We start from the raw sequence: 12,951 nt of genomic DNA on the forward strand, positions 1-12,951 counted from the left end.
ATTGTAACTGCAGTAAGAGACCGTCCAAAATCTGAATCAAGAAGTTTTTCTAGCACTTATTGTTTGCAACTAATCGACGTGAATAATTGGATATTATATCGAATGAGTAAGAAAGACAAGTAAAATTTTCAACAAACCTGGCTTCCAATAGTAATCTGGGTCAATGTCACTATGACGAACAATCCAAAATGACTAGTGTCTGTTCCTAGGGACGGAATTTTGAAAACCCTGTGAACTTTACAGGTACTAAAGATTACCGAAATACATCTGAACCATTAAGTGTAGGTAGCTCTGAGCACACAACAAACCCTAATGACAGTCCTGCGTAATGAGTAATGAATCAACTAGAAAATGGGTGATGAGGAGTGGCTGATGAATGTTGAGGACTTATCTCAGGATAAATCGGGTTGGCTTAGTGGGTGCTGCACGCCTGAGCCCTGAACGGACTGGGAAGTTAGGCACGGCGGCGCGCCCAGGCAGCGGTGACGCTGTTGGGTGAGCGGCTCCTAACCTCCTGTTAGTCCGGCGTCTTCTTCTAGAGTCATGTCGTTCGGGGACGGCAAGTCGCCGGCGAGGCAGGCGGCTGGGCGCGAGTAGAGATCGGAAGCGCGCAGCAGAGTAGAGGGGAATCAGGGCCTGGGATGACCCAAAATCCCAGGGTGGGCCGGCCCACCGTGGGCACCCTGTAGAGATACACACCCGAGCGGCAAACATGCATTTTCGAAACTAATTTAGGAACATTAGCTGACCAATTAAACGAATATGTTTTAATAATATCATATTCGTATTTGAACAACTAAGCTTGTTTAGCTTGATGGGTCGAGCAGTGCTATTATGACACGAAGCACGTATTCTGATCGTATAGTGATCATAAAAGGGGGAAACAAGAGAAATGATATTTAGCAGCCATTGTTTGCTTCGAACTAAGAACTAAATTCTAAGAGCTGAAAAGAAAGTAGAGTAACCAAGTTAAGATCTATTTTCTGGTTGAGATCAAAAAGTTGAGGAGATATGAAGTACCACCTCTCTTGCGGTGCCGTGTAGGCATCGGGGGTGCGATGCCTGTCGGTGGCGTTGAAGCAGATCTGCGATGGTAGACGGGTGCATCGGAGGATAAGTCCCTTTGCGGTGGAAGAGAAGGTCGTGTGAGCGGCTCCGGCAAAGAGGACGACGACGCTGATGAAGCGAGAGGATGTGATGCAAGGCTCTTGGTCCGTCGCCGTGGATGAGAAATGTCCATCTCTAGCAGTGGACAACGCGGTCTTGGTAGGCGCTCCGGCATGGTGGAGGACGGTGGCGATGGATGTGGTGGAGGACGGCGGCGATGGATGTGGTGGAGGACGGCGGTGATGGATGGGGTGGCGGACGAAGGCTGGTGTGGGGATGGTGTTCTAGAGCGGACGGTGTATGAATGGGAAAATGGAGGGAGAGGTACGGGGAACCATGTTTTTGGGACGCGCCTGTCTGAAATATGGGAAAGTTACGAACTTAGCCCCCGTTTAAAATTTGGACGTCTCGTCGGTTGGGGATACGTCGGTAATCTCACATCTCGCCAATATTTGCCCAGAGCGATTTCGGGCGAGGAGAGGGTGGTTGGCGCCCACGGTGTATGAGCGGGGCTGACAGGTAGGGTGGTTGTGTCATGCCTGAGTGAAGTTACAAACCTGCCCCTATTGAAAATATTTGCCTATATCAATTTCGGCCGAGTCGAGTTTTTTTTGCCGCCCACCGCGTATGAATGAGCAAATGGAGGGAGAAACAGAGGTCTTTCGGACGAGCTTGAATCAAATGTGTTTTGCCGCCCATGTTTGGCGCCCACCATGTTGGAATGGGCTCAGAGGCGATCATGTCACATCTTATTGAAGTTACTATCCTACCCCTATTTAGAGTAGTGGAAATCAGGCCGATGGATTGTCCGTGTAATGGGTAGACAGTAATTTCCATCTCCCAAACACTTGGCTTCAGGCAGCTGACGTGGGAGTGGACATTTTGCCGCTTCTTTCGAATTTTGGGACAATAAGCATCCACGTTTACCCTGGCAACTAAATTCGAATCCATTTTGTATTCCTATACGAATCTTTATAAATCATTCTATGTGTTTTTATATATATCTTCAAAAGGACGACAAAGATATATTCCGCTATCATATACGAATATGGTTTACAAATGCCGATACTCAAATTCAGAAGCTAGAATCCAGTTTAAGGTGAATTCGAATATTTGGAACACTTCATGTCCAACTCAAATGTCACACGCAGCATTTTTACTCCCATTTGGATATGTACACAACTGATGTATCAAGATTCAAATACCGAGTGAATCAACCAAGAATGTACAGAACTAATAGACATATAAACACTTATAGAGTATATGGATCAATAATATCAACTAACATACATAAGCCAGGCCGCTGTACTTTTCTTTGCTACAACAGCATCTTTTTTTAGCCAAGCTACTACAGCTTCTTGACCCTTTTGATGCATGCCACTTATGGTCCATCTATACTACTATTATTGCTGAATGCACATTCAGCCCGATTGGCATATTTGTAGGTCTGGCACATCAATCAAAATGAAATGTCTCTGAGTCTTATCAATTAATACAGACTTGTGCTCAAATAAAATTACAAACCAAAAAACAAAAAACAATTATTACATGATCTCTAAAACAAATGGTTTAATTGATTACATGAACAAACAATACAAAGGTTATTCAACGATAGAAAGAACATTTCACCTATGATTTACCAAGTGGGAATTTAATTTCCTTTTTTTCCTTCAGGACCTTAACAATGTGGTCAGTCTCAGCTTGCTTCGTTTTGAAATCCACCAAATATTTAATGGTTGTCTTGATTATTGCTACTGATTGTGCTATTTGCTTCCTCAACATGTCAACTTCATCCCTAAGTGCAGAAGCAGAATCTCTTTCTACCACTAGTTTAGCCTCTAGAGCATCAGCAGTTGGCAATTCATAATGCACGATTGGGCCGGTGCCACTGTTGTGGGATGATACAACGTCCATGGGGACCTCGCTCTTTGATCTTGGGCTAACCTGTTTTGCCATTAAAGTTCTGATTGGATTCAGAAAAGTTGAAGTTAGCAAAACATCTCAACTGGGAGCTATAACAGCAAACCAGTTAAACAACCAAGGAATAAAGAGTTCCAGTTCGATGTTGAAAAGTAGTTATTAACATCATTGTAACCCGTTGTTGCAGCAGCAAAGCAGTTAAACAAACAAGTGGCTATTTAAGTTCAGGCAAACAGGTAATTCTTAACAGTAAGTATCAAACACATAGATAGGTGCAGTCTATAATAGGATTAACAGGCCATGGCATTATTTAATCAGTAGCAAACTAAATTAAGCCAAGCAACGTAATTGAACAATTTTGCAATAAGTGGCTAACTAAAATTCCGAGAAGCAGGTAACTGAACTTACGCTAGTTCTTTGTACAGGCACACTGCAACTTCTTTTTCACTTACAAGGTTGTACGAAGGAGTCCATGGCATCAATTGCTTGGATACGCAGTCCCAATACTTCTTTCTTCCCACACTGCATTGGTAAGTCGAATGGTTAATCTGGTAAGATGGTGTGTCCTTGATATGTTATATGAGGATGTGTAGTCAGACTAGTTGTAGCCACACACATCACACTGGCTTTTACTATATACTAGTTGACCCATTACGCCAAATGGCGCAGAGACCTGTTGAATACATGTTGTCGATGAAAGTAGTTTCATGCTGCAAGAACCTTCAAATAAAGCCATGTTCGTGATGAAAATAGTTTCCTTTACTAAGGACAGGCCATGTATATACAGTCGGTTTAGTTGTGGTCTGCTAAATTCATATGCGCCTTGAAAAAAACATGGTTTAATTTGCAGAGCCTCATGTGTTTCAAGTATGAATAAGAACTACGAACTCTTTTTGTGAGATTCAAACACATTTCCAGAGTTTGTATTTCTTAGTACATGTTGTCTAAAGTAACATTTTCCCAGAGAGAGAGAGAAGCATACCCCTCTCTCATTATGATTATTATTAAAAGGTATTAAATTTGAAATAAACAATTTCATTTACTTGAAGCACTTGAAGAAAGATAACTTAGACATACTTTTACGCAATGCTCATTTAACCTGTGAAGGACAAAAATATTCCATCGTCTCTGAATGATGAACTAAACTAAATAAGAAATATATGCAGTAAATTCATTCAAAGTAGAAAAGGGATTTTACCTCAAATAAGGCATTACAACAAACATGGTGTTATCTTAGTTAAAGAAATTACATCATTAGAAGAGAAAAGGGAAGAAACCCAAACATGAGGTTGAGATTAATACATCTAGGAGGAGGTCGTAGACATCACTGTGATCATTTTGCGGCCTGGGGAGCAAGGATCCATGGTTTTTATATGCCTTGTCCGGCTGCTGGAGTAGATGACATGGAAACATCGTCTCTACCATCTCGATGGCTTAGACCCAGGCTCTCTACCATCTCGATGGCTTAGACCTAGGGAGCCGGATGTTCATCTCGGCCCTCCCCAGCTTCCATCAATGGATTTTTATAGTCAGGGTTAAAGACTGTCTCTACCATCTCAATGGCTTAGACCCAGGGAGCCGGATGTTCATCTCGGCCCTTCCCAGCTTCCATCAATGGATTTTTGTAGTCAGGGTTAAAGACTGAGAGGCCCTATGCATGTTCACAAAAACACAATTTTGACAAATTTGTCTCTATTGTAAAATTGAGGGAGTAACTCATTATTCGAGAGAACTGGTCGTACATGAAGCATCAAGAACACACGTGCAAAAATCTAATTCTAACTGAATGTAGCTTTAGTTGGCATTTCCTCAAACAATCAAGTGCACCTATTATTATTTGGCTGACAAAAATATGAACATCAAACATGCCATCATCATTAAGCAATTGAAGGATGTCTATGAATCGGACATGAAATATTTGGAGCATGGAATAAAAAACAGCACACTGTCTTCTGGCGTAGATGCACAATAGATGCACTCCTTCAAATAGAGATCAATTTTCAGCAGAAACAATAGATGCACTCTTTCAAATATGCATCATACTAGGTCCTACAAAAATCAGGAGAAATTAGATGATGCAACTTGACGACTGCCTTCTATATCATTTGGAGAACAAAAGAAGCTAGAAAAATTGTGATGAACCACCAATCCCTGTTAAAAGTAACTATCATTCCCCTGTGATATATGGATATATCAATCAAGAGAGAGAGTGGGGGGGTATCCCAGGAAACACTTTGGAAACATAAGCTTTTAAAGTGGTAATCAACCTTACTGTCAACATGTAAGGTTGCCTCATTTCTGAAAAACACAAATCCACCCTAAATTTTCACATGAATAAATTGTAGATTTTCTCTTCTATCAAGATATTACATGTCTGGTATCTTGTAGGAACTGCTACCATCATTTGCTTGTTCTCACAAAGAATTCAATCCATAGTATGCCAAGAAGCTATGAAAAAATTGTAATTTCTTCAAAGAATAAAATACATTGCAGAAATAAAATACTCTATCAGAGAGTTGGCAGGCGAGGTAGTAGGAACAAGAAGAGCAAGAACTAACTTTGAGAGGATATGGGCAGACTCCTGCGTCGTGCCCTGGCTGACCCCTACGCACCATGCCTCCTATATCCATTCCTCATTCCTCTGTGCTGTGATAGAAATTCAGAATGGCAAATAAAAGTATTCTTAGATCGCAGCCTTAATTTCTTATCCTTTAGTAGATGCACATTTGATTCTATTCTTAAATTGCAGCCTTAATTTCTTATCCTTTAGTAGACACACATTTGATTCTGAAGGAAGAAGATGGGAAATATGCATATAGCAAGAAATGGTAAAAAGATGTTCTTTCAAACTTGCATGGCTATTTGTTTTTTCTGTAAACATGCCAATCTACTGCCATCTCACTGGCCTTAATTTCTTACCTTTTCATAGATGAAAATTTGATTTTGAGCAAGTAGAGAAGCAATATACGATAGCATACATCAAGAAAGAGTAGAAGAATGTTCTTTTCAGCATATATATATATATATGACTATAATTTTTTCCTATAAATACACCGATGTACTACCATCTCATTACAAATTATGTATCGTGCCAAGGAAAAAGCGTTTTACTTTTCAGCATATATATACGATCATACGGTAGTCACACATATAAGCAGCACCACAAAAACAAACACACAAACACGACACCTGGAAAAATCAGGAACAGAGGAATTAACACGATAATAAGCAGTAAACAAATAGGGTAGAAAAGTGCAGTGCTTAGAAAAGAATGACAAGGACAAACCTTGACCAAAGGAATAGAGAAGGAGCAACCTTAGCGATTCTAGAGCCTGCAAAATAAAAGGAAAGGAAGGTTAGCCAAACAAGCCAGTCTGTTCAATACCTAACATAACAACAAATCAAAGACAACCTAGCTTTACATGGCAGAAATTTCAAGTACGAGAAAAAAATATAATATGATATCTAACTATGTGAATACATTAGGAAATACCACTTCCAAATTAGAGAGCACCATTCCCTAAAACTCGAGGACTCAATATTTAGAAACTACACATCATGATAGTCAGTTGTTCTATAGCAGCAAGCTAAATAACACCTAGGTTGTGTATTATCTCATCACACAGAGAATGTAAATCATCACTCCATAAGATCAAGATTTACTATTTATTCTACTTTTGCCCCCAACGCATGAAAATGCAGCTCCATTTGGAATCTGCTCTCCAATCAAGTATTTTCTTAGGCAAATAGGCACATAGCAAAAAAACAAACCAGACTCCCGCCTCCATATATGCTTCACAGATAGTTGTTTACCAATTCTAGTTCTGCTTGAAACATCAAGCATAATTGGCTACTGATTCATTTCTAAAATAGAAGTGCACCAAAAAATAACTATTTGAAATTACAAATAGGGATAGGCCAATAGATGACCTCTTAATTCCATAGGAATCACAAAATCCCAAAAAAGAGTACAATTATCATTTTATAAATGTTCGCACCTTAAAGTTAACAATCTCCTCAAATTAGCATGTAGGGCTAACATAAACTTAAGCAAGACTGTTCAAATGATCATGGTACATGGTGGATTTATCATAATTGATATTTGGCTGGAAGTGGGCTACATTCTATAGATATTCTGAAGCTCATTTTCAGTAGTCAGATAAATTGACCTGCTACAGCCGCCTCCAGCCGCCCACCAACACCCACGACAGGACACCATGGACGATGCGCACCTGATTCCACCAGGAAGCCAATCCTGTACCATCGCTAGTGTATGCGCCCCTGAAGTGCACAGTGAGGCAGATCTTCCCTTCGTGGTATATCTGCATCAATATCCCATCCACAACAAGAATCACTGCCAAGAATGATTATCACCCGACAACACTATTTTCAACAAGTGTCATGGTGGCAATTCACAGAATAGTCCAACATAAATAAAGAAGCATCAACCATATCGGGAACATTTACACGATCAGCACGACATACAGATATTTAAAAGATCACCAAGGCAGACAGCATGACACAGAAGATACTGAAAGTAAAACACGCACACATGTAGTAGAAAGGAAAGAAGAAAACGTTGATGAGTCGAACGACACAGCTACATCAGAGATCGTGCAACCTGCGAAAATACACAAAAAACAACCGATCAGAGCACAACGACACACAGGCATGCAATGAACACTCGCCGGTCACAGAAGCAACAGAACGGCCTATTTCATCTCTACTTCTGCTCATCTCCATTTATTAAGACACGACAACATATGTATATATATGATGTGCGCCCAACTCTGTCTTGAGCATTGCCCGCTGCTAAACCTGCAAATGAAAAAACTGACAAATGTTCTTATTCTTGTTCTGCCTTATGCAACTTCTACATAATGTGAATAAGAGTAAGCAAGCGTCATATCCAGAAAATTTCCATTAGTAACTTCTACATAATGCATCATATTCTGTATATAATGTCAAAGTATCGACATCAAGATTACATGACAGAAAATGGGAATTTAAGTGGCCAACTAACCAAGCCTAGGTGAAAGGAAATCTTGAATCTTTCCATTCATGTCTGATACAAAGAACTGATCATTAGCACTGTAATTCACACAAAGGTAGCTATTTTTGTTTTTCTTATATAAATCCAAGAAATACCACTAATATAATTTATCAAAATGCGATACCGACAAATTGAATTCCATTGCCCTTCAGTGTTTAGGAGTTTCCTTTTAACGGGATTGTAGATAGCCTCAAAAAAATGGCATATCGCTTTTCACTTACTTTCTAAGTGTCAATGCAGAACTTTGTGTGACACAAACCATAACTTTTCTGACATGCAACGCTCCCCAGGAACATGGGAGGTCAATGGGTTCGTGTGTGTTGAAATAGACCTAGTCCCAGAGTATCACTCATCAGAACGACCGTCCAAGGCACAGATCATCCAACATCGGCAATAAAATTGAGCAGGCTACAACAGAGGTAAGGGTAGGCTCTAAGGGCAACTCCAACGGTGACACCGACTTTTTCAGCTCTGTTTAGTCCCACAAGCGAAGGTTGTCTTGATTGCTCAAGACATGATTGTTTCAGCCAGTCATCATCGTCATCGCCCCTCTTTTTGGTCCAAAAATGAGGTTGCCTCTGCACACCAAGCAACATGACCATGATACCCCATTACATGTGTGCACACATCCAGCCATCAAGCTCAAGAGCTGCTCATACCTGGAGTCAACCGACCAAACCCCCACAATGCGGATGGCACGTCAGAAAAACACCATACGGTTCCCAGCCAACGCCACACCCGAATCCAAGGCAACAGAACAGCGGTCGCTGGCAGCGGTGCGGAACTGACGTGGCCGCCAACCCGACGATTGGCCAGTGATCCGGCAACGAGAGCTCGCCTGATTCAGCATAGGGTTTGGGTTCAGGGGAGTGAACCGCGGGCACGCGCGTGCACAAACATAGTGAGCGAGTGAGTGCGTGGGCGAGTCTCGGAGAGAGAGAGAGAGAGAGAGAGAGAGAGAGAGAGAGAGAGAGAGAGAGATGGGGATCGTACCGGATCCAAAGCAACAGGTAGCCAAGCTGCGAGAAATCCATCGACGGCGGCTAAGATCCCGCGCCGGCCCGACCAATCCCTTGACCGGAACGCATCACGGGCCCCGCCGCTCGGTCCCCGCCCGCGCCGTCGTGGATGTCCCCACCGCACGGGAGGGGCGGCGACCCAGCGAGTCCGTCGGCCGAGAGCCTGGATGGCGCTGGTAGATCCCTCCATCATCGACGCCCTTCGGGGAGGGGTGCGGCCCCAGCCGACGCGAGCCGGGTTGGCCACTCTCCCATCTGACGTCGTGCCTCCTCTCCTCTTCCTCTCTTTCTCCCTCCTCTCTCTCCCTCTCATCTTCTCTCTCCTAGAGCGCCGCCGCTGTCGCCCTTTGCCTGCAGGTCGGTGCCGTGGTGGGGATCCGGGAAGGAGGGGGCGGAAGGGAGGAATGGTGCGACGGCTGTGAGAAGGAGCGGGTGGCTGTGGACGGGGGGCTAGGGTTTGGTGTGGTTATGTCCAATGGGCTCCTCGCCCCAGCCACGAGACGCGCGGCTCACGAGGAAAGGTTCACCCGCCCGAGGATGACCCGCTACTGAGACAGCCAATGCAAGCTTGAGACGAGCCCACTCGTCATTGGGCAAGGAAAATGACTGGGAAGTGAAAAAGCGATTTAACTGCAAGTAAAGATCCAATGGTGCAGCGAGCCAGAGGGGCAGATCTGACGGCCGACGAAGGCTGCAATCGAGGGAGCCTTCTCCATGCGAGTTGGCTAGCCTCTTTTATGTTTTAAATTTCATGCGATTACTTTTGGCATATCGAAATCTAAGAAATCTACTCCTTCACATTATTGGCGAACTCGGTTCATAGAAACAAGCAATTCAACCATTCTGTGGGTAAATCAAAAGCGTCATTGGAATATTTTTCACTACCCCTATCATACACGCAAAAAGGGGCGACGCCACCATAGGGGCTGGTATGGGAGGCGGCCTCGAGTTGCTCGAAAATGTGCACCTAGTTTGAGTCGTCCAGGTTGGCCCAGGCTAGTTTTGTTCGTCCCAATGCACGAGCAGGCAATGTAAAAAATGAAGAAAAATGCTTCAATTTGGATAGGCCAATAACATAAGTGCAAGGCAGGCCCTATAGCAGGCTCGCGGCCCAAACGAGCGCCTCCCATATCGATCGATGGCAGGAAAAATCCCAGTTCATCCGCTCCAGCCTCCAGTCTGGTTTGATCCTAACCTAGCCGCCGTTGGACAGACCGACACAGCACTTCCTCACGCTCTCGTTGGAGGGTGGTCGCCGGGCTTCAAGCGAGCGGAAGGACAAGAAGATGAAGATCCAACCCTAGGTGTAGCCTGCGTGGGAGGCAGCGGCGGCAGCACGGGCATGGCATTGAGCTTGCACAAACGGACAGTCGCAGCTTGCAAGAATAGCATGCGCAACGAGCAGGTACATCACATCCCTGATTATATCTAATTCAACTCTTCAGTTTCTGGCCAATAGTTAAACCTGACGGTGTTGTAAAACTGCCTGTATGTAGGAAATCTATGAGAAAATGAAACCAATTTCTACTTATTTTATAACTCCCGCAATCAATACCGAACTGACTGAATATGATGTATCTAATCAAGTTTCCGGTGCAAACATCCAAGCTCATGTTATTCTTGAGCCTGAAGTGTCTAATGAACAGACTGCTAATGAAGGATTTGATGCAAACATTTTACATGCTCCTGGTGATGAACATATAGTGTCTAATGAAGCATCTAATGCAAGCATTTTGCAAGCTCCCATTGAAGGATTTAGTGTCTAATGATGATCTGCTATGTTGAGAGAGACATAGAGATTTGCAGGCATTGATGACAAGCAAATTATAGTGCATTTTGATGGCTTGAGGAAACGTCGAGGCCATCTACCAGAAAGTCCCCGTATCATGACAATGTAGCATAAATACTTTTCTAATCTGTTGTTTGAAACTATTGGCATACTTGTGCAGGATAGATATATTGATATGCAGTTTGCGCACTGGTTATAGGTGCAATTACACTTCGATATTTTCAGCCAGAGAACGAATAATTCAAGCAGGTACAGACCATGTTTTTAGTCCTTGTACACCATGTTGCATTTTGTGTTTTTTGGTGCTTGTATCATTTAGTGTTTATAATTCGAACTACTTTGGATCATTAGCTGGTTTTCAAAGTGCATGTAGCTTCACATTTCTCAAGTTATGTTGATTTCCGGAGTGCAAGTGCCTTCGTATTTTTTAATTTAAATGTTTGCCGCTGGTAACTTGAATTCGTGGATCCGCCACTGCACACAAATCATACACGAATGCTAGTACGAATTAAATGAAATGCAGGGACTTACGCTAGCTCGTTGTACAGGCTCACTGCAGCTCTGCTTGTGCTTGGGATGTTCCATTTACAAGTCCATGTTACCACTTGCTTGGATATGCAGGCCTTGTGCTCCTTGCATCCCCCTCTGCATTTTTGACACTGCGAATGGCTGATCAAATAAGAGGAATTGACCTTGCTGTTGTACCAGAGGAGATACTTACAAGGTTATACGGGTGTGCAGGATGTGTACCGGATCCCGTAGCGCCGTCATGCTTCACTAAAAAATGGATTTGCTTGTTTCAGATGATATCTCCAGAAGAAATAAGAGTTAAAGTCAAAGTTGGATAGGCGTGTAAGCTAAGAGAGCAGTGAAAGGATATCCAAACATCGTCGGAACAGTGCACAAGGGAGTGATGTGTGGATACCTAGTTCAGGCCGGCGTTTGGGCATGCTCGCCTAGCTAGAGTGCGGGTCACTTCAGAGCCGTTGAGGGTAATGCGCTGGCGTTGGCTGGCCGTGCACGGATGCAGATCTTGAGTGGCAGCGGATCGCTACGATGCGATGGACGAGACCGTTGGTGAAGCCCCACCAGCCTCGGAGGGCGGAGGCGCGATGATGTGCTCGGTGAAGTAGCCCCGGTGAGCTGGGAGACGGCGTCAATAAAGCGCACCTGATGCGGTGGAAGTCGGTGTCTGTGAGGCACGTTGGTTGCGGTGGCCGACGTTGTCGGTGGACCACCCGGTGCGGTGGTGAAGCGCGACCATCGTCTTCGTCGTCGTCATCTGGCACAGAGGTGGGGAAAGAGACGAGACAAGGGGCGATTCGGACTTTGCTTGGGTTGGCGGCAAATTAGGGATTTGAGCAATCTGGACGCGGAAGGGGACGGTGGAGAAGGGAGATTTTGCAGGGCTGGAATTGGGGCCGCCAGATATTTCAATCCGAAACGTGGAAGCACGAACTTATTTTGTCGTCGTCCTTTTTTTGGGGTGGGTGGCTGGGTGCTACGCGTCCGTCCGACACACGCGACCACCACGACATGACCCTGGTGCGCCTACATTTGAGAATGCAAACAAATCTGTATGTATTACCATGCCCGTGTTTTCTTTGCAATAATTAGTCATTCTAAACGAGATACTATAAATTAATTAGTAAGGAGTTATTTGAAAAAAAAATCAAAACGGTATCCACGCTAACGTGGATTAGAGTGTGTGTCACATAATTAGTTATTTGAATTAGAGTATGTGTCACATAACGATCTCCAATTCTAATGTGGATTTCGCATTTCACTATATCCATGCTACTTTTTTAATACAAATTCACATGTATATGATGAACACCATGGTAATGAGAAAACTTTTGGATGGATTCAAACATATGATCTACAAAATAGCACAACAAATCGAGTCAATGTCAACTTTTCGAAACCTAGTATGGCACGAATTCGAAATAATTACCCATATGCATGGTCCTCAGTTCAAATCTTACAGTGTACACCGAATTGAAACATCGATATTAAGTATCATACTATCTACATTCAAATGTTGTTTTTAGCCCCCCCCCTCC

General features: G+C 43.5%; 1 long non-coding RNA gene across 3 annotated transcripts; it reads right to left on the bottom strand.

Annotated features, from left to right (window-relative positions):
* Nucleotides 1-4,720: 4,720 nt before the first annotated feature.
* Nucleotides 4,721-9,524, bottom strand: LOC119297101. 3 transcript variants are annotated; one of them, XR_005145528.1, is made up of 7 exons: nucleotides 9,074-9,524; nucleotides 8,740-8,918; nucleotides 7,606-7,845; nucleotides 7,197-7,349; nucleotides 6,314-6,359; nucleotides 5,586-5,673; nucleotides 4,721-5,076 (listed from the first exon to the last, which is right to left on the bottom strand). It is a non-coding gene; the product is annotated as an uncharacterized LOC119297101 (long non-coding RNA). The 3 variants fall into 3 exon arrangements; XR_005145525.1 differs by lacking the exon at nucleotides 8,740-8,918; XR_005145527.1 differs by lacking the exon at nucleotides 9,074-9,524 and having other exon boundaries at nucleotides 8,740-8,973.
* Between the last annotated feature and the right edge of the window lie 3,427 nt (nucleotides 9,525-12,951).

This window comes from Triticum dicoccoides, chromosome 5A (assembly GCF_002162155.2).
Source record: "Triticum dicoccoides isolate Atlit2015 ecotype Zavitan chromosome 5A, WEW_v2.0, whole genome shotgun sequence".
Taxonomy (NCBI): domain Eukaryota; kingdom Viridiplantae; phylum Streptophyta; class Magnoliopsida; order Poales; family Poaceae; genus Triticum; species Triticum dicoccoides.